Raw genomic sequence first — 13,787 nt, forward strand, 5'->3', positions numbered from 1 at the left:
GCCACCATTGAAGAATTGTTATTTGGATGTTAATCTTGCTGATAATGTTAAAAAGAAACCTTTGGGGAGGATTGATAATGTGCGCATTACGGTTAACAATAACCTTGTCCCCGTTGATTTTGTTGTCTTGGATATCGAATGCAATGCATCGTGTCCTATTATGTTGGGAAGACCTTTTCTTCGAACCGTTGGTGCTGTTATTGATATGAAGGAAGGTAATATTAAATATCAATTTCCTCTCAAGAAAGGTATGGAACACTTCCCTAGAAAGAGAATGAAGTTGCCTTTTGATTCTATTATTAGAACAAGTTATGATGTTGATGCTTTATCTTTTGATGTTACTTGATTTGCACTTTCTGCGCCTAGCTGAAAGGCGTTAAAGAAAGCACTTCTTGGAAGATAATCCATGTTTTATTTTATTTACTGTATTGTTGAGTCTTGGAAGTTGTTTACTACTGTAGCAACCTCTCCTTATCATGTTTTTGTGCCAAGTAAAGTTTCTATGCTAAAGTTGATGTTATATTTGGGATCGCTGCGCAGAAACATCATTGCTGTCTGTCACGAATTCTGGCATAAGTCTCTGTAAAAAATTCGAAAAAATCTGGAAATTTACGAGCGTGATCCTCAGATATGTACGCAACTTTAATTAGTTTTGAGTTTTTCCATTTGAGCAAGTTAAGTGCCCAGTACAGATGCATCTTTACGGACTATTCTGTTTTTGACAGATTCTGTCTTTTATTTCACATTGCCGCTTTTGCTATGTTGAATGAGTTTCTTTGTTCCATTAACTTTCAGAAGCTTTGTGCAATGTCCAGAAGTGTTAAGAATGATTGTGTCACCTCTGAATATGTAAATTTGTGGTTATTCACTAACCCTCTCATGAGTTTGCTTGAAGTTTGTGTGAAGGAAGTTTTCAAGGGTGAAGAGAAGAGGATGATATACTATGATCAAGAAGAGTGAAAGGTCTAAGCTTGGGGATGCCCCGGTGGTTCATCCCTGCATATTTTAAGAATACTAAAGCATCTAAGCTTGGGGATGCCCAAGGCATCCCCTTCTTCATCGACAACATTATCAGGTCACTTCTAGTGAAACTATATTTTTATTCCGTCACATTCTTATGTTCTTTACTTGGAGCGTCGGTTTGTTTTTATTTTTGTTTTGTTTTGAATAAAGTTGGATCCCGCCATTCTTATATTGGAGATATTACGCTCCGCGTTTTCTTATGGAACACTTGTGTTCTTAATTGTGCTTTAATGTTCATGGCGAAAGCTCATTGCTTCGTTAGATTGCTATTTGGTTGGAATTGGAAAATGCTGCATATGGTTTGGTAAATTTGGCAATTGTTTGAGCTCTCATAGATCATGTTTAAGCTCTTGCATCATGTAGTTTAATCTATTAATGAAGAACTACTGTAGAGCTTGTTTAATTTGGTTTGCATGATTGGTCTCTCTAAGTCTAGATATTTTCGGGTAAAGTGTTTGAACAACAAGGAAGACAGTGTAGAGCCTTATAATGCTTGCAATATGTTCTTGTGTGAGTTTTGTTGTACCTGTTCATACTTGTGTTTGCTTCAAACAACCTTGCTAGCCCAAACCTTGTACTGAGAGGAAATGCTTCTCGTGCATCCAAACACCCTGAGCCAAAATCCATGCCATTTGTGTCCACCATATCTACCTATTATATGGTATTTCTTGCCATTCCAAAGTAAATTACTTGAGTGCTACCTTTAAATTTCATTCCTCTACCTTTACAGTATATAGCTCATGGGACAAATAGCTTAAAAACTATTATGGTGATGACTATGTAGTTATGTGTCTTAATTCTTATAGGTTGCTTGTTGAGCGGTAACCATGTTTTCTGGGGACGCCATCAACTTTATCTTTGTTGGATATCATGTGAGATGCTATGCATGTTCGTCTTGTACGAAGTAAGTGGACTTCATGATCAAATGGTTTGAGTATGCATATGTTAGAGAAGAACATTGGGCCGCTAACTAAAGCCATGTATCATGGTGGAAGTTTCAGTTTGGACATACAACCTCAATCTCTTATGAGAATATTAACTGTTGTTGAATGCTTAAGCATTAAAAAGAGGAGTCCATTATCTGTTGTCTATGTTGTCCCGGTATGGATGTCTAAGTTGAGAATAATCAAAAGCGAGAAATCCAGTGCGTGCTTTCTCCTTAGACCTTTGTACAGGCGGCATAGAGGTACCCCTTTGTGACACTTGGTTGAAACATATGTTATGCGATGAGAATCCGTGTTTCCGAGCTAAGTAGGACAATGTGCGAGCACTATTAGTACTCTATGCATGAGACATGCAACTTGTAGGAAGTATTATGCATAGCACATATGAATTATTACTACCGTTGACAAAATTGTTTCTATGTTTTCAAAACAAAAAGCTCTAGCACAAAAATAGTAATCAATGCTTCCTTCTGCGAAGGGCCATTCTTTTACTTTATTGTTGAGTCAGTTTACCCACTTCTTTCTATCTTAGAAGCAAACACTTGTGTTAACTGTGTGCATTGATTCTTACATGTTTACTTATTGCACCTGTTATATTACTCTATGTTGACAAATATCCATGAGATATACATGTACAAGTTGAAAGCAATTGCTGAAACTTAATCATCCTTTGTGTTGCTTCAATGCATTCTACTATGAATTTATTGCTTATGAGTTATCTCTTATGCAAGTCCTGTTGATACTTGTTGATGACCCACAAGTATAGGGGATCGCAACAGTCTTCGAGGGAAGTATTACCCAATTTATTGATTCGACACAAGGGGAGACAAAGAATACTTGTAAGCCTTAACAGCGGAGTTGTCAATTCAGCTGCACCTGGAAACAGACTTGCTCGCAAGAGTTTATCAGTAGTAACAGTTTTATGGCAGTAGGAATAGTGAAATAACAGCAGCGGTGAAATAAAGACAGCAGTAGTGATTATAGTAAACAGCAGGATTAAAATACTGTAGGCACAGGGACGGATTAACGGGCGTTGCATGGATGAGAGAAACTCATGTAACAATCAAAGCAGGGGCATTTGCAGATAATAATAAAACGGTATCCAAGTACTAATCAATCAATAGGCATGTGTTCCATATTTAGTCGTACGTGCTCGCAATGAGAAACTTGCACAACATCTTTTGTCCTACCGGTAGGTGTGGCCAAGGCCTCTAGGGAAACTACTGGAAATTAAGGTACTCCTTTTAATAGAGTACCGGGGCAAAGCATTAACACTCCGTGAACACATGTGATCCTCACATCACTACCATCCCCTTCGGTTGTCCCGATTTCTGTCACTTCGGGGCCATTGGTTCCGGACAGCGACATGTGTATACAACTTGCAGGTAAGATCATAAACAACGAATATCTTCATGAATCAATAACATGTTCAGATCTGAGATCATGGCACTCGGGCCCTAGTGACAAGCATTAAGCATAACAAGTTGCAACAATATCATAAAAGTGACATCTACGGATACTAGGCACTATGCCCTAACAATCTTATGACTATTACATGACCAATCTCATCCAATCCCTACCATCCCCTTCAGCCTACAGCGGGGGAATTACTCACACATGGATGGGGGAAACATGGCTGGTCGATGGAGAGGCGTTGGCGGTGATGGCGGTGAAGATCTCCTCCAATTCCCGTTCGGCGGAGTGCCGAACGGAGACCTGGCTCCCGCGACGGAGTTTCGCGATGTGGCGGCTCTACGGAGGGTTTACGCGACTTCGACTTCTCCCCGTGCGTTTTTAGGTCGAACCCGATAAGTAGTCCGAAGGGGGGCGTCGGAGGCCAGCCGAGGGGGCCACACCATAGGGCCGCGCGGGCCCCCCCTAGGCCGCGCCGCCTTATGGTGTGGGGCCCTCGGGCCTCCACCTCTCTTGCCCTTCTGGCTCGTCGCATATTCTGGTAAAATAGGGCCTTCTGCATAAATTCCGAGGATTTTCCCGAAAGTTGGATTTCTGCACAAAAACGAGACACCAGAGCAGTTCTGCTGAAAACAGCGTTAGTCCGTGTTAGTTGTATCCAAAATACACAAATTAGAGGCAAAACAATAGCAAAAGTGTTCGGGAAAGTAGATACGTTTTGGACGTATCAACTCCCCCAAGCTTAGCTTATTGCTTGTCCTCAAGCAATTCGATTAACAAGCGAGCGATAAAAAGAACTTTCACGAACACATTTGCTCATATGATGTATATATTCTCATGCTATGGCTAATACTTAAGCAGTTCATAATGAGACACATGCAAATAAGATCATCCAACAGTTATGTCAATCATGGAGAGGTACCAACAATTAATAATAAGCATCATGAATCATGTATATAAGCAGGATTGCAATGTTCATAAGAGAATATGGTAAAGTGGTATCTCGCTTGCCTGTATTTGATCGGCAAAACATAAATGCCGAGCCACCTCTGGAGTTCATAGAAAGACTAGAAGTAGTGATTGTCAAAGATAAAAGCATCAAAGTTATACCACAATCAATCATATTTTGAGACAAGCATATTATACTAAGAATGACAGTTGTGCTCTCAAGATAGTGCTCAAAGAAAGAATGGAGACACAACATAAAAGTAAAAGATTGACCCTTCGCAGAGGGAAGCAGGGATTAACATGCGCTAGAGCTTTTTATTTGTAAAGCAGGAGTAAAATTATTTTGAGAGGTGTTTGTTGTTGTCAACGAATGGTAATGGGTACACTAACTACCTCATCAACCGGACTCCCAAGAGCGGCTCCCATTTTATTTATTTTTGGGTGGCACTCCTTCCAACCTTTCTTTCACAAACCATGGCTAACCGAATCCTCGGGTGCCTGCCAACAATCACATACCATGAAGGAGTGCCTTTTTATTTAAGTTTTATTATGATGATGACACTCCCCCCAACCTTTGCTTACACAAGCCATGACTAACCGAATCCTTCGGGTGCCGTCCAACAATCACAAACCATGGAGGAGTGTCTATTTAAGTTAATTAATTCGGGACTGGGAATCCCATTGCCAGCTCTTTTTGCAAAATTATTGGATAAGCGGATGTGCCACTAGTCCATATGAGAGTCCGTCAAAAGTAAATGACAAGGTTGAAAGCTAAACACCACATACTTCCTCATGAGCTATGAAACATTAACACAAATTGAGAAGCATTTTGAAAGTTTTAAAGGTAGCACATGAGAATTTACTTGGAATGGTTTGAAATGCCATGCATAGGTATTTATGGTGGACACTTTGGAACAACTTGGTTTTCAGGTGTTTGGAAGCACGAGCGGCGTTCCCGCTCAGTACAAGTGAAGGCTAGCAAAAGACTGGGGAGCGACAAATCAAGTGAGCAGTAACTGTCATAATCATGCTTGCGGCAAAATAAATTAACGGAGGCATAAAAGTGATACAATAACTCTGAAGCAATATAAATCATCGAGGCTTAATTGACTTTTTGTTCAGTCATATGCATGCGTGAGCATGTGCCAAGTCGATATAAATGAATTATTCAGAGGAGGATACCACAATGCCATACTTACTTATGAATAAAGCAATACAAGCGAACATCCATGACATGCTACTCATATTAATAAATTGGAGCTAAACATGAGAGATCATGAACTACTAGACTTTCTCAAATAACATATACCTCACATGAACCAACTAAGCATGCCCACATGGATGGGTATATGTACAAAAATGAAAGCAAATAGAGTTCATACCAGCCTCTCACCACAATCAGATTGTCGTAGATCGTCATTATTGCCTTTTCACTTGTGTAGCTTGGATAATATGAAATGAAAACCACGCTCCAGCCACCGAAGACCATTGAACTCATGATGAACTTTACAAACCAAAGAAGAACAGCAAATATTTTTGGTGTTTTCGAATTGGAAACAAGAACAAAAGAAAGCAAGCAAACAAAGCAAAATCTTTTTGGGTTTTCTCATAACAAACCAACGATAGCAAATAAAGTAAACTAAGAGCAAAGAACCAAATAAACAAATGGTGAAGAGAAACAACAGAAATATTTTTGGTCCTTTTGTGTTTTAAGAAAGAAACAAAGCGAAAAAAAAGAATGCAAACTAACAGAAACACAGAAAAGCAGGATGACAGAAATCTGCCAAATCCTGATAGCAGTACAGAAATCGAAATTAACAAAAATCTTCCATTGGTCAGCTCAAAAAGTGTTAAACTAATGAAAGTTAGATAACTACCTGGGGAACATGCTCAAAAATTTGCAACTCAAAATAACGTTCTGGCTGTGCGTACGAATTTTTTTGGTAACAGCACAGAATCTGTTTTTGGACAGCACTTCCCCAAATATCATCTCCCTCTCATTAGAAAACCACTCTAAGAAACTAAACAAGTATGTACAAGTATCCAGCAACCATAATATGCAAAGAATGAGTGATGCCGGTATACCTCCCCCCAAGCTTAGGCTCTTGGCCTAAGTGGAGTTCATTCCCAACGAGGGTCGGAGTTCCACGCCGGTGGATCATACATGGAGTGGTAATAGGGTCCCTGTGCAGAAGAATATCGTGGAGGTTCCACATGCCCATGATGTTGATATGAGGAGCTCGCTGCATCGGATGAAGAGTCAGGGTGCTCCTCGGCCTCCTCCACATCTTCCCTTGCACGACGGCTTTCCCTTTCTATGTATGCGTTTAGCTCATTTTCTGTGATCGACCACCCGTTCCTGGCATCAAGGTTAAACAAAGCAGGTGCAGGCAAGCGTACTAGTTTTTCAATTTTCTTAGTTATACTCCAATTTTTCTTATACAAAGTTATCTTATAATGCAGGTTGTTCAAATTAGATGCATCTGAAATAAATTCATGTTTAATCATGGAAACAACATCAAACTTCTCTATAGAAAGCGGAATATCTAAATGGTGAGGTCCTACACCATGCATAGCTAATAGGCGAGAGGCGATAAGACCTCCACAAATTCCTCCTTTCTCGCGGTTAGTAGCAAGTCTACAAGCTATTAAAGCACCCAAATTATAAGTCCTATCCTGTTGCAAAGCAGCAGCTAAGAAAGCCAAATCTTGGACAGATAATTTACCTCCGGTCCTTCTCGCAAGAATACACTTTGTAACGAAATAGGCAAAGTAGCGGTGGCTGGCTGTTGAATGCTACTAATCTTACCACTATCATTGGAGAAGCTCCTCCCATTACAAATCATTGTATAAAGATTTGAGAGCTCCCGCGGTGTTCCCCTGATCTTCTCGCAGGATCCCCACTGCGGCACTCTAATTGCTGTACAAAAATCACTGAAAGGCAAGTTGATAGTTTTGTTATAAATCTTGTACCGGACCATGGGGTTAGTTTGAGACCGATGAAATTTGAAATCCTGCACCACCGACACCGTTAGTTTAGCATATTGGTGAGGTTCACCAACAGTGAAGCCTTCCAACCCTGCATTTGAAATCAGTGTTTGAACATCTTGCAGGATTCCTGCATTCCGCATAAAATCCGTGCATGGGTAATAAGAGGGGTATACTCCCTCTTCACGATGGACTCTCATGACTTGATGTACCTCCAACTCTTGTTGGTTAAGCTGGTGCACACTCCCTTCCATTTTCTGAAATTTTTCAACAATCATTATAAAATTTGATTTCAAAGTATATAATTGAAGGGAACTACTATAGGAACTTGCTAGAGTACTACACATGCATCAAAACTAGTTTCTTCCACTTAGAACAAGCATGCAAGCTCACTAAACATGTTATCTACAGCATCAAAATATTCAAGATATACTCAACCAAACAAAATTCTAATTGGACAATCAAAGGAGTCACATACCAAGGAGTAAATGTGCCAAATTTCAAACAGAAATCTGGGCTGAGCAAGGAGATCGAAAAATCGCGAGTTCTTGAGCAGAAACACGAGTGAGAGGAACTTGGTACGAGTTTTTTCGGGAGAGAGAAGATGCTGGGAGGAAGAGATGATGTAGTGGGGCAAGGAGGGGCCCACACCACAGGGTGGCGCGCCCACCTCCTTGGCCGCGCCGGCCTGTGGTGTGCCACCCTCTGGTGCCCCACAGGTCATCCTCTGGCACTCCCAGGTGCCTCGTTGAAAAATAGGACCAATGGTGTAATTTTTGTAATTTTTTTGAAAACTTTGAAAAATGCACATTTCTGGGTATTAAATTAATGATTACTGCGCAGGAAAATGATTTCTAAAATCTTAACAACTAAAACATATTGCAAAACAAAAGTGCTACATCAAGTAAAATAAGTGGAGGGAGAAAGAAAGAAAGAAATGTTGTTTAGCTCTCTTATGCAATAAAATATACTTGTTAACAAGGTTGATCAAGTCTTGCTACCAAATAAATTTTATATGACATAAGAAGAAATAAACCTCAAATCAATCATGTTACCTTATATTGAATTGATATGGATCCAATCACAAGAGTTTGATATTCTTCTTTAGGCTCATATATAGGACAATCAATGGATCCCACTTTGATAGTTTTCACATTAAAAATTGTATTAACTCCGCATACTTTATCAATCCTCTTGGGAAAATAGACAGTATGTTCCTTATCATCAACATTGAAAGTAACCATGCCTTTATTGCAATCAATAACAGCCCCTGCAGTATTAAGAAAGGGTCTTCCAAGAATAATAGACATATTATCATCTTCAGGCATTTCCAACACAACAAAATCAGTTAATATCAAGCAATGCTGAGTAACTTGAACAGGAACATTTTCACATAAACCAACAGGAATAGCAGTAGATTTATCAGCCATTTGCAAAGATATATCAGTTGGTATCAACTTATCTAAATCAAGTCTCTTATAAAGAGAAAAAGGCATCATACTAACACCTGCTCCCAAATCACATAGAGCAGTTCTAACATAATTATTCTTGATGGAACAAGGAATAGTCGGTATACCTGGGTCTCCAAGCTTCTTTGGAATCTTACCATTGAAGGAGTAATTAGCGAGCATAGTGGAAATTTCCTCATTGGGGATTTTCCTTTTGTTAGTAACAATATCTTTCATATACTTTGAATAAGGAGGCAATTTAATAGCATCAGTCAAAGGGATTTGCAAAAATAAAGGTTTCATCCAATCACAAAATTTATTATAATGTTCCTCCTCCTTTGATTTTAATTTCTTAGCAGGAAAAGGCATTTGCTTTTGAACCCAAGGTTCTCTTTCATTACCATGTTTCTCAGCAATAAAATCTTCTTTAGTGTATTTTTTATTTTTAGCAGGCTTTTCAGGTTCTTTTTCAATTTCTTCTTTATCAGGAGTATCATTCTTATTACTATCTTCCTCATGTTCATTACCACTTTCAGTTTCAGCATCAGAAATAGAAATACTATTAGGATCATTAACAGGTTCAGAGGATTCTACAACATTCTTATGTTTCTTTTTCTTTTTCTTAGATGGAGCACTAGTTTTAATTAGTTGAGAATCTTGTTCAACTCTTTTGGGATGCCCTTCAGGATATAGAGGATCCTGGGTAGAAACACCACCTCTAGTTGTTACTTCATAAGCATGTTTTTCTTTAGAATTATTTCCCAACAAGTCATTTTGCACTTTAGTAAGTTGATCAATTTGAGTTTGAACCATTTGAAAATGTTTAACAAGTATCTTAACATCATTGGAGGTTCTCTCCACAATACCATGCAATTCACTAATAGCTCGAGAATTTTCCATTAAATGATTCTCTACTCTCATATTAAAGTTTTCTTGCTTAACAATATAATTATCAAATTCATCTAAGCATTGAGCAGGAGGTTTTGAATACGGAATATCTTCCCTAGTAAAGCGTTGAAGCGAGTGTACCTCAATCACGGATGAAGGGGGAGTTATCTCACATAAATCTTCTATAGGAGGTAAATTCTTCACATCTTCAGGTTTAATACCCTTCTCTTTAAGAGACTTCTTGGCTTCCCTCATATCTTCATCATTTAATTTAATCATACCCCTCTTCTTCACTATCGGTGTCGGGGTTGGTTCAGGTGTAGACCAATCATCATGATTCCGGCCTATTTTAGCCAATAATTCTTCAGCGTAAATGCGGAGTTCTTTTCCTGAAAACACAACCAGCACAACTATCCAGGTATGCCCTAGACTCAATAGTTAGTCCACTATAAAATATATCAAGTAAATCATGCTTTTCCAAATCATGGTCAGGCTGAGCTCTAATAAGAGAGCAAAATCTAGCCCAAGCCTCAGGCAATTTCTCTCCATCTTCCTGGTCAAAATTATAAATTCTCTGCAAAGCAGCATGTTGAGCACTAGCAGGAAAGTATTTTCGAAAGAAAACATCACGCAAGTCAATTGGACTTTTAATAGAACCAGGAGGCAAATTATTATACCAAGTTTTAGCATCATCCTTTAATGAGAAAGGAAAAATTTTAGCAACAAAATAAGTACGCATCTTGACATCATCAGAAAACACGCTACTCAGAGTAGATAACTCAATCATGTGTTCAACAGCACTTTCTTTTTCAGTACCACAAAAGGGTGTTTTCTCAACAATAGCTATATGAGATAAATCAAGAGAAAAATCATAACCTTTATCCCTAATGTTTATAGGAGATGTGGCAAATTTAGGATCAGGAGATGGTTTATATCTAACAGCATGTTCTGCAAGCAACTTTTTAATTTTTCTTGCATCAGTAGTAGCATTGCATTTTTCAATAAAATCATCATCAAGCTCTACATAATCTTCATCAAGATCATCACTAGAATATTCAACAGACTCAGGTGAATTAACAGGTGTAGCAGCATTTTCATTAGGAGTTTCAGTATTTTCAATTTGTCTAGACTTAGCAATTGTAGCATCTAGAAAAGATCCTAACGAACCATCATTATCAAGCAATGAAGCATCATCACAATTATGAGAGGAATTTTCAGATTCAGCAGAAGTACCAGCATTCGAAGCTTGTGGTGGTGAAACAAGTTTACTTATCACAGATGGTGAATCAAGAGCAGCAGAGGTACTAAGAGTTGTACCTTTTCTTGTAGTGGATGGTAATATGGCGATCTTAGTATCGCTAGGTTTACCCATGATGGAGAATTTGCAGCGAACAATATCAAACCAAGTGAACTTCCAAATAAAGCTATGCTCCCCGGCAACGGCGCCAGAAAATAGTCTTGATGACCCACAAGTATAGGGGATCACAACAGTCTTCGAGGGAAGTATTACCCAATTTATTGATTCGACACAAGGGGAGACAAAGAATACTTGTAAGCCTTAACAGCGGAGTTGTCAATTCATTGCACACAGAAACAGACTTGCTCGCAAGAGTTTATCGATAATAACAGTTTTATGGCGGTAGGAATAGTGAAATAACGACAACGGTGAAATAAAGACAGCATTAGTGATTATAGTAAACGAGGATTAAAATACTGTAGGCACGAGGGACGGATTAACGGGCGTTGCATGGATGAGAGAAACTCATGTAACAATCAAAGCGAGGGCATTTGCGAGATAATAATAAAACGGTATCCAAGTACTAATCAATCAATAGGCATGTGTTCCATATTTAGTCGTACGTGCTCGCAATGAGAAACTTGCACAACATCTTTTGTCCTACCAGCCGGTGGCAGCCGGGCCTCTAGGGAAACTACTGGAAATTAAGGTACTCTTTTTAATAGAGTACCGGAGCAAAGCATTAACACTCCGTGAACATATGTGATCCTCACATCACTACCATCCCCTCCGGTTGTCCCGATTTCTGTCACTTCGGGGCCATTGGTTCCGGACAGCGACATGTGTATACAACTTGCAGGTAAGATCATAAACAACGAATATCTCCATGAATCAATAACATGTTCAGATCTGAGATCATGGCACTCGGGCCCTAGTGACAAGCATTAAGCATAACAAGTTGCAACAATATCATAAAAGTGACATCTATGAATACTAGGCACTATGCCCTAACAATCTTATGACTATTACATGACCAATCTCATCCAATCCCTACCATCCCCTTCAGCCTACAGCGGGGGAATTACTCACACATGGATGGGGGAAACATGACTGGTCGATGGAGAGGCGTTGGCGGTGATGGCGGTGAAGATCTCCTCCAATTCCCGTCCGTGAGTGCCAGAACGGAGACTTCTGGCTCCCGCGACGGAGTTTCGCAATGTGGCGGCTCTCTGGAGGGTTTCTGGCGACTTCGACTTCTCCCCGTGCGTTTTTAGGTCGAACCCGATAAGTAGTCCGAAGGGGGGCGTCGGAGGCCAGCCGAGGGGGCCACACCATAGGGCCGCGCGGGCCCCCCCTAGGCCGCGCCGCCTTATGGTGTGGGGCCCTCGGGCCTCCACCTCTCTTGCCCTTCTGGCTCCGTTAGTATTCTGGTAAAATAGGGCCTTCTGCATAAATTCCGAGGATTTTCCCGAAAGTTGGATTTCTGCACAAAAACGAGACACCAGAGCAGTTCTGCTGAAAACAACGTTAGTCCGTGTTAGTTGTATCCAAAATACACAAATTAGAGGCAAAACAATAGCAAAAGTGTTCGGGAAAGTAGATACGTTTTGGACGTATCACTTGTCTTGAAAGTACTATTCATGAAAAGTTTTGCTATATGATTCATTTGTTTAGTCATTATCTTTGTTAGCAATCTTTTGTTCAGATCACTTCATTAATCTCATATGCTTTACAATAATGTTGATCAAGATTATGTTGGTAGCATGTCACTTCAGAAATTATTTGTGTTATCGTTTACCTACTCGAGGACGAGTAGGAACTAAGCTTGGGGATGCTTGATACGTCTCAAACGTATCTATAATTTCTTATGTTCCATGCTACTTTTATTACAATACTTGAATGCTTTATACATACTTTACAACATTATTATACATTTTCCGGCACTAACCTATTAACAAGATGCCGAAGCGCCAGTTGCTGTTTTCTGCTGTTTTTGGTTTCAGAAATCCTAGTAAGAAAATATTCTCGGAATTGGACGAAATCAATGCCAGGGTCCTATTTTTGCACGAAGCTTCCAGAAGACCGAAAGGGAGACGAGGTGGGGCCACGAGGTGGCCAGACACCAGGGCGGCGCGGCCTGGGCCTGGGCCGCGCGGCCCTGTTGTGTCGGCCCCTCGTGACGCCCCCTGACCTACCCTTTCGCCTACTTAAAGCATCCGTCGCGAAACCCCCTGTACCGAGAGCCACGATACAGAAAACCTTCCAGAGACGCCGCCGTCACGAATCCCATCTCGGGGGATTCAGGAGATCACCTCCGGCACCCTGCCGGAGAGGGGAATCATCACCGGAGGGGCTCTACATCATCATGCCCGCCTCCGGATTGATGCGTGAGTAGTTCATCCTTGGACTATGGGTCCATAGCAGTAGCTAGATGGTTGTGTTCTCCGCTTGTGCCTTCATTGTTATAGATCTTGTGAGCTGCCTAACATGATCAAGATCATCTATTTGTAATGCTACATGTTGTGTTTGGCGAGATCCGATGAATATAGAATATTATGTTAAGTTGATTATCAATCTATCATATATGTGTTGTTTATGTTCTTGCATGCTCTCCGTTGCTAGTAGAGGCTCTGGCCAAGTTGATACTTGTAACTCCAAGAGGGAGTAATTATGCTCGATAGTGGGTTCATGCCTCCATTTAATCTGGGACGATGTGAGAAAGTTCTAAGGTTGTGGATGTCTTTGTTGCGACTAGGGATCACACAGTGATGCTTTATCTACGGTGATTTGTGTTGATTCCATTCCGCACCATACTTAATGCAATGCTCTATGGTTTTCAACTTAATACTGGAAGGGGTTAGGATGATAACTTTGAAGGTGGATTATTTAGGCATAGAT

Source organism: Lolium perenne, chromosome 4 (assembly GCF_019359855.2).
Source record: "Lolium perenne isolate Kyuss_39 chromosome 4, Kyuss_2.0, whole genome shotgun sequence".
Classification (NCBI taxonomy): domain Eukaryota; kingdom Viridiplantae; phylum Streptophyta; class Magnoliopsida; order Poales; family Poaceae; genus Lolium; species Lolium perenne.